Source organism: Callospermophilus lateralis, chromosome X (assembly GCF_048772815.1).
Source record: "Callospermophilus lateralis isolate mCalLat2 chromosome X, mCalLat2.hap1, whole genome shotgun sequence".
Classification (NCBI taxonomy): domain Eukaryota; kingdom Metazoa; phylum Chordata; class Mammalia; order Rodentia; family Sciuridae; genus Callospermophilus; species Callospermophilus lateralis.
The window spans coordinates 93,468,179-93,478,520 of record NC_135325.1 but is presented as its reverse complement, the minus strand read 5'-3'; the positions used below and the strand labels follow the sequence as shown (position 1 = coordinate 93,478,520).

Genomic DNA, 10,342 nt, shown 5'->3' with positions numbered 1-10,342 from the left:
GTACATGCCAAGCTACAGGGCTTCTAGTTTAGATATTGGTCACCACACCTAGGTAGGGGCCATCTGGAATTTCAGATAGTTCAATATCTTGGCCTATCTTAGGCGATCACCATCTGCGGCTTTTCTGAGAACTGTTTCCACAGAGCTTCTCTGTGGTATTTTCCTGACTTTAGGACTGCAGTAGGTCAGGGGTTAAGTTTCAGAGCAAAATGAGCTCCCAAGTAGAATGAGGTTGCTTAGGTCTTTCACAGGAAAGATGTCAGGGCAAGACAATAAGTAAATAGGGATAAATCCTCTATAAAATCATATTTTCCTTCCTCTAATCTACCACCAGAAATCAGAGACCAAGGAAGCCCATGGAATTTATTTATAGTAATGAGCCTCTCAAGCAAGGTGTGTAGTTAATATTCAACCAGAGAAGCAGAACCAATGGGAGACACATCCAATACATACACAAATCACTTCTCTGTGAGTGTGAGTGTGTGTGTGTGTGTAGGGGGTTATTACAAGAAATTTCCTTACCCAATCAATTGTCAGGCTCCTGGTCTGTCTCCTCTTACCCAATTCCCAAGGTTGGTTGTGCTGTGGCCCACATTCTTTAGCTGGCAGGCCTTACAGGTAGCAATAATCTGCTGGATCTTGGAATTTGCATTTTTAATCTTTATCTTAGCATGCCTTAGTAGGTCCTGCGTCTTTCTCTCACCCATGTGGGTAGAGCGATGCATTTTTTGTAAAATTCTGTTGCCTAATTTTTCAGGTATTATCACATGACATCAGGAGCCTCGCCCCCATCCATTAAGGCACTGAGTCATAGGCAGTTCTTTAATCCACTCTAAGTCCTCCTTGGAATATTGTGGCATTTCTGGTGGGCTTCGGGGCCCCAGGTCAGGCAGGTTGGCTATCATCACAGTCTCTCTTTGCATGGCTATTCCCCGAGCAGTTTTATCCACCAGATTGTTCCCTCAGGATATCATGTCCTTAGGTTTCTGATATCCTGGATGGTGGACAATGGCCAATTTCTTAGGCAACCATAGGGCAGTAATGAGGGCCAATATCTCTTCTTTATTTTTTATAGTCTTTCCCTCGGCTGTCAGTAGCCCTCTTTCCTTATAGATGGCACCATGTATGTGGGCCGTGGCAAAAGCATACCGACTATCGATGTACATAGTCAGCTTTTTGTCTTTTCCCAGAGTTAGTGCTTGGATCAAGGCTATCAGGTCAGCTCTTTGGGCTGATGTTCCCATTGGGAGGGGCTCAGTCCATACCACTTCAGTCTCTGTTACCACTGTTGTGCCCAGTCTCTGTTACCACTGTTGCGCCCGCATACCTCTGACCTTGTTGAATGAAGCTGCTCCATCCGTAAACCAGATAAGCTCCGAATCTGGCAAGGGCTGGTCCTTGAGGTCTTCTCTGATGCTGTGGACCTGTGCTAGGATCTGTGCACAGTCATGAAAGGGAGGCTCCAAGTCAGGGTTGGGTAGCAGGGTCACGGGATTGAGAGCTGAGGGTGCCTGGAAGGTGATTCTGAGAGGGTTAAGTAACAGCCCTTGATAATGGGTGAGCCAGGCATTGCTTATCCATGGGTCCGGGGGTTGCTTCAGGATTCCCTCAATGGCGTGGGGGTGGTGATATATAGCTCTTGTCCTAAGGTTAGTTTGTTGGCATCCTTTACCATTAGGGCAGTAGCAGCTATCATCCTCAAGCAAGGTGGCCAGCCGGCTGCCACAGGTTCCAGCCTTTTTGACAAGTAGGCCACTGGCTTCTTCCAGGGACCCAGATACTGGGTTAGGACCCCTTTAGCAACCCCCTTCCACTCATCAATGTATAGATAGAATGGTTTCGTGACATCAGGTAGCCCTAGAGCAGGTGCAGACAGCAATGCAGTCTTAATTTGATCGAAGGCTCTGCACATCTCCATGGTCCACTGGAAGGGCTGAGTTTCTTTCATGCATTCGTACAGAGGCCTGGCTAATTCAGCAAACCCAGGTATCCACAGCCTGCAAAAGCCAGAAGATCCCAGAAACTCCCTCATTTGCCTTGGGGTCTGGGGTACAGGGATTTTTAAAACTGTTTCTTTTCTGGCCTGTGTTAGCCAGCGTTGCCCGTCTTTTAACAGATACCCTAGGTATGTCACCTCAGGCTTGCAGATTTGAGCTTTCTTGGCTGAGGCTTGGTAACCTAGGTCCCCCAGGGTCTGCAATAGGTCTCTGGTCCCTTTTAGGCACTCCTCTCTGGTCTGAGCTGCAACCAACAAATCATCTACATACCGTAAGAGAGTTAGCTCAGGGTGCTTCTCCCAGGACTCACCTAGGTCCTCATGGAGTGCTTCATCGAAGATAGTAGGAGAATTCTTGAAGTCTTGTGGGAGTCTGGTCCACATTAGTTGTCCATTGATTCCTTTTTCCTTGCCTGACCACTCAAAGGCAAATACTTGTTGACTCTTGGGAGCCAGGGGCAGACTAAAGAAGATATCTTTTAGATCTAGTACTGTATAGCATTGCCTTTCAGGTGGCAGGGAGCTTAGGAGGGTATATGGGTTAGGAACAGTGGGGTGAATGTCCATCACCCTTTTGTTCACCTCCCTTAGGTCTTGGATGGGCCGGTAGTGGTTGGACTGAGGCTTTTGAACAGGCAGAAGCGGAGTGTTCTGGGCTGACTGGCAGGACTGCAGGACCCCTGAATCTAACAATCACTGAATATGGGGGGGTTATTCCTGCTCGAGTTTCCACCAACATAGAGTATTGACGAACCCTAGCTGGGTCCGCTCCAGGCTCGAATTCCACAAACACTGCCGGCTGCTGTTTGGCCAGACCCATACCTCCTGTCTCTGCCCATGCTTCTGGGTACTCCTTTAGCCAATAATCTATAGCCTAATTGCCTGGGACGGGTTGTTGGTACAGTATATATTCATCCTCTAAGATCACAGTCAGTACCTGAATAGGTTGCCCCTGACCATCAGAGATTGTAGTGCCTCTGGGTTGAAAGTGAATTTGAGCTCTAATTTTTGTGAGTAAGTCTCCTCCCAACAGTGGGTAGGAGCAGTCAGGAATAACTAAGAACAAGTGGGATACCTGGCCCACACCTAGGTCCACTGTTCTTCAGGTAGTCCATAACAATTAACATTGTTAATCCCTGTAGCCCCCTGTACCCAAGAAGTCCTTTTAGATAATTTTCCTTGCGGCTCAGTCAATACAGAGTGTTGAGCTCCGTGTCCATTAGAAACTCTATTGGAGTCCCCTCCACCTTAAGAGTTACCCTGGGTTCCGGGAGGGGAGCCGAACCCCGACACCCCTAATCTTCCTCTATGTTAGTCACCAGTGATGGGGTGCATTTAGGGGGATGGGGCCCCAGCCCCATTTCCTTTGTCTTAGGGCAATCCTTTGCCCAGAGACCTGTCTCCTTGCAGCAAGCACATTGGACTCTATGCAGTCACAGGCAGATAGATCGGCATTGCTCCTGCTCTTGGTCTCTGCCCCAGTTCCCCAGACTTTGCCTCCTTTCCCTTCCTTGTACTGCTGCTACCAACACCCTTGTCATTTCCCTGGTGGCTTTTATTTGCCTGTCCTCAGGAGCATCCTATTTCTATAGACTCTCTGTGCTGTTGCCAAGAGATCCTGAACACTCTTACCCTCTAAATTCTCTAGCTTTTGTAGTTTCCTTTTAATATCTGGAGCTGCCTGATTAACAAAAGCCATTACTACCACTGCCCGATTCTCCAGAGCCTCCGGATTCATTGGGGTAAATTGTCTAAAGGCTTCCATTAACCTTTCTAGGTAGCTAGCAGGCTGTTTCCCTTGTATTATTGTATAAACTTTAGCCAAATTAGTCGGTTTTCAGGCCGCAGCTCAGAGACCCACCATTAGAGTCTGGTGATAGATCTTGAGTCTCCCCCTACCTTCTGTTGTGTTGTGGTCCCACTCGACTGCGGGTGGCCTACTCAAGGGAAAAGCAGAACTAATCAGGTCAGGGTTGGTGGCAGGTTGCCCATCATCTCCATGGACCAGTTTCCTGCCCTCCTTCTGGATTCTTTCCCTTTTTTCCATGGTGAAGAGGATGTGGAACAGTTGTTGGCAATCATCACAGGTAGGCTGGTGAGTAAACATAACACTATCCAGGAGAGAAATTAAACTCTTTGGGTTGTCAGAATAAGGGGGGTTTGTATAAATCACTAGTGGAGAAGGGCCAGTACTGAAGTCTAGGGTTCCTGATCTTGTCAGGGGCCCTATCTCCCTGAGGGGCAAGACCATGGTGGTATCAGGAGATTGAGCAGGGGACAGGGCTTGTTGGGCTCACCCTCAGGTTCCCCCTGCTGGTCCTTCCAGTGCCCGTCTGCTCTTCTTGCTCCTCCCCCTGCACCCTCCTCATCCGGCTGGTTAGTGGGGTGCACACAGGGAGGAGGCTCGGATTCCAAGGATTCCGAGAGAAGTGGGTCATCGCCCCCTTGGAGAACTGGATATAGGGGGGCTGACGGTCGGGTAGGTCCCAGAGTTCGTGGCCCAGAATCGACCTCTTTTGCTACAAAAATGTTGGCTTCATGTGCCACATGTAAAAAGGGAGTTAGCCAATTAGGGGCGTCCTCGAGTAAGTACGTCCACACTAAGATATAAGGAATCTGATCTGTATGTCCCTCTCTTTTTGGACGAAAAATCACAATCTTTACTTGGAGGACTGCACTTTTATCAAAGGTCCCCTCTGGTGGCCACCCTACACCAAAGGTGGGCCACTCGGTGGAACAGACAGTAACTAGCTTTCTTTTCTTTATCTCTATTCCCAAATTATGTCCTCTTTCCCTAACGTCTATAAAATGGTCAGTCAGTACAGTCAAAGGAGTAGTCCGAGTTTGTCCCATGTCTAGGTAAAAAGAGAAAACAGCTACAATTATTCACAAAATCAAGGTTGTAACACAAACAGACAGCAAATGCCTCCCATTAATTGTGAGCACCCCGAGGCCATTTCAAAGAGGATTTCAGAAGGCAGAGTAGATCTTCTGCTGCCGGTCTCCCCTGGTGGCTTACGACCTGCAAGAATTCTGAGGGAATTAGTTCCCTTGCCAGGGTGTTGGGGTGGAAGTGGACAGGACAATACAAACACAGATAACACAAAATTCAGAGCACGGCCACAGAATTTGCAGCGTGGTGTGGATTGCTACCCAGAAACCAAAAGCAGAGGCAGACGGAGGATCTGTCAGTTACAAAATACTTTACTATATACTTCACAAAATACTTTACTAAAGGCAATCCACTCAGAACCCAGAAGGGGCTGGGGACGTCTCCCACAAAACCCGTCAGCTGCCCTTCGGTGCGTCCACCTGAACCTTTTGCCAACCACACAATGCAGAACCAGAACCTGCAGGCAACCAGAGTACAGAAACTTACAGATCAACAATGCCTTTACTTATCGGATGGGTTTTCATCACCTCTCAATCGGGGTGTCTTGGTAGGCTTATAAGGGGGATCCTGGACGAGCCACCATATGTTATGCTCGAATTCGGGACCCCCCAAAGACCACCAGAGACCAAAATCGTTGTAAGCAGCAAAGAGGTGTTTATTGCAAGCTAGCTCCGTCCTCCACGCGCACACACAGCAACTGGCTGATAGGCCCCGAGTCCAGGGTTTGCAGCAGTTTATACACTCTTTGGGGAAGGCAGGGACCCCTACATACATCATAGTATATCTTAGCAAATCATCACACACCGTCGGAAAATCAAACAACTCTAAAACATGATTAGTATATCAAGTGGCGGGAAAGAATCCGGAAAGGATTATTGGTTAGTTCAAGGGGTTGACGCACTTGAAAATGATTGATTTAGATCCTGAGGGTGTCGCAAGGCAGGTACATGCCAAGCTACAGGGCTTCTAGTTTAGATATTGGTCACCACACCTAGGTAGGGGCCATCTGGAATTTCAGATAGTTCAATATCTTGGCCTATCTTAGGCGATCACCATCTGTGGCTTTTCTGAGAACTGTTTCCACAGAGCTTCTCTGTGGTATTTTCCTGACTTTAGGACTGCAGTAGGTCAGGGGTTAAGTTTCAGAGCAAAATGAGCTCCCAAGTAGAATGAGGTTGCTTAGGTCTTTCACAGGAAAGATGTCAGGGCAAGACAATAAGTAAATAGGGATAAATCCTCTATAAAATCATATTTTCCTTCCTCTAATCTACCACCAGAAATCAGAGACCAAGGAAGCCCATGGAATTTATTTATAGTAATGAGCCTCTCAAGCAAGGTGTGTAGTTGATATTCAACCAGAGAAGCAGAACCAATGGGAGACATAGCCAATACATACACAAATCACTTCTCTGTGAGTGTGAGTGTATGTGAGTGAGTGTGAGAGTGTGTGTGAGAGTGTGAGTGTGTGTGTGTGTGTGTAGGGGGTTATTACAAGGAGTTTCCTTACCCAATCAATTGTCAGGCTGGCTGGAAAGTCCAAAGTCCATGGGGCATGCAATCAGGAAGGGAAGATCACAAGAAGGTAGACTCTATCTCAATCAGGAGCTGAAGAGATTGAAGGAAGGTCCAGGGAAAGGCAGAGCAGTTGCAGACTCAACCACTACCTCAGGCCAACAGTCAGCAAACAGCCACAACAGTGTGAAGATCCCTAGATGGAGACATGTTGAAAGGCTTCCTTCCTTTCTTCCTGCTGCTTTGTGTTTCTGTTCTCAGGGGGCTTAGCCTTCCTTTTAAAGGGCTTCCATCGGAATAGGCCAGGCCCTAACAAAATCTGCCTTTTGACTTACTCAACAGAAACTGATGAGAGACTTTAATTACAACTGCAAAATACCGTCACAGCAGTACCTAGGTTAGCCTTTGATTGAATAATTCAAAGAAGGTGTGTTTTCTAGAAAAGAGCTATTGCCTCAGGGAATTCCCCTTAGCAGCTCACAGCAGAAATTTTGGGGACTGTGGTTCAACCTAGCCAGATTGACATGTTACATGAACTATCTTTTGGGGCATAGAGCAGGATGTTAGAAGGGTGAAGTCACCTGGAGAATCAAACAGAAGATAACCAGCATGAAACACAAGCTTATCTTTTTTCCCCCCAGTGCTGAACCCAGGGCCTCATATGCTAGGCAAGTGCACAGCATTTAGCTATATTCCCAGTCCCTTATCATTTCAATTGACAAAACGTGTACATAGTTGTGGTTACAAAATGATGTTTTGAAATATGTGTATATCGTGGAGTAGCTCAGAGTTAGGTATTGACTGGAGGATGTCATATGTAATTACATTTGTATTCCCAGTTAAAAGATGGTTCTTAAAGATAGAAGGACTTAAAAATCAGCATACTACAGTGACACAGCCACATCAGGGTTTATAGCAGCTCAACTCACAACAGCTAAACTATGGAACCAACCTAGGTGCCCTTCAACGGATGAATGGATAAAGAAAATGTGGTACATATACACAATGGAATATTACTCAGCCTTTAAAAAAGAATGGAATTACACCATTTGCAGGTAAATAGAAGGAGCTGGAAAATATCGTGCTAAGCAAAATAAGCCAAACCCAAAAACCAAAGGCCAAATGTTGTCTCTGGTAAGTGGATGCTGATCCATAATGGGAACAGGGGTAGGAAAGAAAAAAAGAACTTTGGATTGTGCAAAGGGGAGTCAAGGAAGGGGAGAGGGGGTGGGGATGGGAAGGATAGTGGAATTAGATGGACATTATTACCCTATGCAATGTATGGTTACAGTACCTGTGTGATTCTGAACCATGTACAGCCAGAGGAAGGAGAAGATGTTCCATTTGTGTACAATGTGTCAAAATGCATTCTATTGTCATGTATAATTAGAACAAATTTTTAAAAAGATAGACATCATCTATTTTTTGGCATCTATATATTTATTGGCCAGGTTCCTTCTCAACATAAATAAGTACTTAACTAAAGCAATGAGTTAATACTTTAATGTAGGAAGTTAGGAGGGGCAAAAAGGAAAAGACAGGCATAAAGACACACATATGTTAAGGGGATGTATCATTCCCTTCTTTCTTTTTGGGTTAAAGATAAACCCCTTTATAATCTATATCTTCTTCATAAATAAAAATGAAACAAAAAAACGAATGGTTTTAATCTGGTACCTATGTGCTTCTTTTTTTTCAATATATAACGTTTGCAAAATGTCACAGTTCACTGGCCAAGTATCTAAAAAAAAAAAGATACCAGGAAGGAAAAAAAATATTAACAAAAGAGCAGCTCAGGAAGCTGGGGCAGGAGGATCCCGAGGTCAAAGCCAGCCTCAGCAAAAGCAGGCTGCTAAGCAACTCAGTGAGAGCCTGTCTCCAAATAAAATACAAAATAGGGCTGGGGATGTGGTTCAGTAGTCAAGTGCCCCCAAATTCAATCCTCAGTACCCCTCTCAAAGAAAGAAAGTTCAAGAAGGTGGTTTTGGATGGCGTGAAGCGTCTATCTTCAGTAAAAGCAGACAGTGTGCAGGAAAGCCTTGCCAGTCTTCTTCTCAAAATCTTGCAGCAGGCCATCAATGTCATTCTCCATGTCACTCAAGTGCTGGATACACTGGCAGATCTCACAGATAATGAGCCCTCCCCGGGTGGCCTCTCTATGGTTGTCCACGATGTCCACGTTGATCACGTGCACTGGCTGGCAGGTTACCTGTTCTCTGGAATTAAGAACTTCCACCACCTGGTCGTAGACTAGCTCTTTACATGTGAAGATCAAATCAAACTCATCTTTACAGTCCTGGAACCTTTCTGGCCGGAGCTTGATTCTCCTATTTCTGTCTAACATATATAAAATGCCATTCTGTGCATAGAAGTTTTCATCCTTCCTAAGAAGATCGTGGAACATCTCATCATATGTGGTTCTGAAATCATAAACATTTTGCTTGCCAGGTGCTGGTCCTGGAAGCTTCACGTGAGCTCCTGTTCCAAAGGACCTGACATTGAATCCTCGTTTGCTGAGGAGGCGGTGTGCCACCATGCTCCGGTTCTGGTTATTGGAGCACACGACAGCCACCCGCAGACGTGACCAATGCAGATCCATCGCTATCCTCTACTTCCACCCACCTGCTTCAGCCAAAGCAAAATGGAAAGCAGCTAATCCCAGGCAGGGATGCAAAACAGCTTTATACAACTCACAGCCTGGGAATGCCAAGCAGCCCGCTGGTCCCTAGAACCAAGGAGAGACCCCTGTATTATAGTCAGGATTTTTATTGTTTTAATTAGGTTCAACAAGAAAAATTTTTAGAAGAGGAAAAGTTTGAGGGCTCACGGTTTGGGAAGTCTTGTCAGTAGAAGGCTGGCTGTATTCCTGGGGGCTTCAGATGAGGAGGAACATCGTGGTGGAAGAACGTGGTGGAGGGAAGCAGCTCTCAAGATAACCAGAAGCGAGAGCAAGGTCTGCACTTGCCACATACAAGTATATACCCCAAGGCCACGCCCCAATTCCCGCCTCCTCCAGCCACGCTCCACCTGCCTCCAGTTCCCACTCAGTTAATTCCACCAGGGATTAATTCACTGACTAGGTTAAGGCTATAACCCAATCATTTCTCTTCCAACCTTCTTGTGTTCTCTCTCCTGAGGTTTGGGGGACACCTCACCTCCACACCATAACACCCTACCTCTCCAAAGGGCAGGCTTCCCAAAGGTCTGGCCACAGTTGGCCAAGGCCAAGAGCTCTCTCCTGAGGCCCACGTGCTGTACACAGCTGCTGCTGGCCTGCGGGGTCAGAGCCTGGTTAAGCGTGAAGGGAAAGCGAGGAAGGAGAGCCGGTTAAGTGAGAAATGAAAGATGGAGACCAGCTAGAGATACCACAGAGTTTATTTGTCAGAGGCGACAAATAAAAGCCATCTCTCTATAGGAGAGAGAGGCAAAACAGGCTTGAGTTCCAGGCAGGTCCTAATGCAGTGGTAAGGGCTGGTTTGGTATGAGGGAGTCCTCAGCCTTTCTCGGAAATGCTCTTGGGCAGGAAAGTGAAAATTTTTCCTTAAAATGGTAGCTGTTACTTAAGATAGCCATCCAGATGCTAAGCAAGGACCTTATAAAGATTTTGGGTTTTTTGAGGGGAAAGATGGAGGATTAGTGTGAGCCAGCATTTCCCTTAGCTCAGCTACCCAGAACTCAAATAGCAGAATTGTAACATGTCTCCCAGAGGTTCAGAGTGAAAAATCCTGATACCGGGAGGGACAGTCTGCCCTGGATGAACCCCAGACTGCTTGGCACATTAATTGAATATTTTAAAAATCCTCTCCACCAGAGTTTATCAATCCTTTGTGATCCAGGAGCAATTTGGGGACTGTAGCATGGCAGAGCTTAAAGAATCAGGAAACCCAGATCCATAAGTTTGCAGCTAAGTCTACGTGGGCCTGTCTGAGCCTCACAATCCT

At 46.4% G+C, this 10,342-nt stretch overlaps 1 pseudogene; it reads right to left on the bottom strand.

Annotated features, from left to right (window-relative positions):
• Nucleotides 1-8,409: 8,409 nt before the first annotated feature.
• Nucleotides 8,410-9,000, bottom strand: LOC143638641 (RNA polymerase II subunit A C-terminal domain phosphatase SSU72 pseudogene; annotated as a pseudogene).
• Between the last annotated feature and the right edge of the window lie 1,342 nt (nt 9,001-10,342).